Here is a 1,359-nt window from a genome sequence, read left to right as displayed (position 1 = left end):
CATTAGCTGAAAAACTTGCCTGTGCCAAACTCAAATTTTTATACATCTAATTACTTTAAATGTATCCCAAATAACCATATTGTAAGCCATTTTGAGCCTGCCTGCTTTGCATACCCAGTATCCACTAGTTAAAGACAAACCCTCAGTCTATAAAAGACCCGAAGGTGCTCCTACCCTTTGGAGCTCCCTCACTCAGAGACTGTTGTGCAACAGCAGTCACCTAGACAATATGTGATGTAAGCCTTCTTTCTGGTTCCCCTCTTGCCCTCTTTCCCTTCGTGGTGGCCCCACACCTTTGTCTGGAAGGTCACCTGCTTTGAGGGATCACCCTTGCATGAGACCTGTCAAGCACCATCAAAATAAAGCTCAGTAGTGTGCTACTACCACATTGTGCTCTTTTCTTTAATTGGCCTCCAAATCCTCAAACTCATAACAAAAGGAAAAACATTACTGGAGAAAAATAGTCACAAGAATTCATGCTGGCAAACACAGGCATAGAGGACTTTGTTCTTTCCATATATTTATTCTGTCAAGGGAGGAAAAGATAAAAGATTTCTAGGATCCAAAAGCTGACACAGATCCAGGAAAGGCATTTCCTGTGGTTTCCAAAAAGCAATCACGTGGGAGACTCTGACAAGTTGAACCTGTAGTAGAATTATTCCGAAGCTTTATTAAAGTGCAATAAACAAATAAACAAAACTTTAGGTGACTTAGAAAATAGAGTTCTCCTCACACCTCGGGTGAACTATATTAAATATTGAAAATATATAAATTATTGCTCAAATCATTTTAACCTTTGAAATATATGCAACATGTCACAATGTATAAGAGTTGGACATTAGAGTGAAATGGATTTTGCTTTGATCTCTGCTGCTTCTCCTTAAGTTATATGACCTTGAGCAAATTAACTCTTTCATTCATTTAAGAAACATGGAGTACATACCATGTGCATAAATTCTAAGGACAGGGAGAATAAAAACAGTCCCTGTCCAGGAGTTTACAGACTAGCAGAAGAGGCCAAGAAAGTAACCCCATACAATGTAATAAGCACTATCATAAAGTCAAGCACAGATAATAAAGGAGCATGAAGAAGACTTTTAACCCAGCCTGGGGGAGGGGAGGAGACTAGCTTCCTAGGGAGAATATTTTATGTACATATTACATTTGTATATACTCATACTCTGATGAATCTTTAATGTCTTAATTAAATTAAGGACAATTCTATTTTTCTAGACAAATACTGTCCAATAGAAATGTAATATGATCTACATGAGTAATTTTAAATTTTCTACTAACCATATTAAGAAAGTAAAATGAAACAAGTGAAATTAATTTTAATATATTTGTAATCCAACATAT

The sequence above is a fragment of the Hipposideros armiger genome, unplaced genomic scaffold (assembly GCF_001890085.2).
Source record: "Hipposideros armiger isolate ML-2016 unplaced genomic scaffold, ASM189008v1 scaffold_901, whole genome shotgun sequence".
Taxonomy (NCBI): Eukaryota; Metazoa; Chordata; class Mammalia; order Chiroptera; family Hipposideridae; genus Hipposideros; species Hipposideros armiger.
This window is presented reverse-complemented; position numbering follows the sequence as displayed.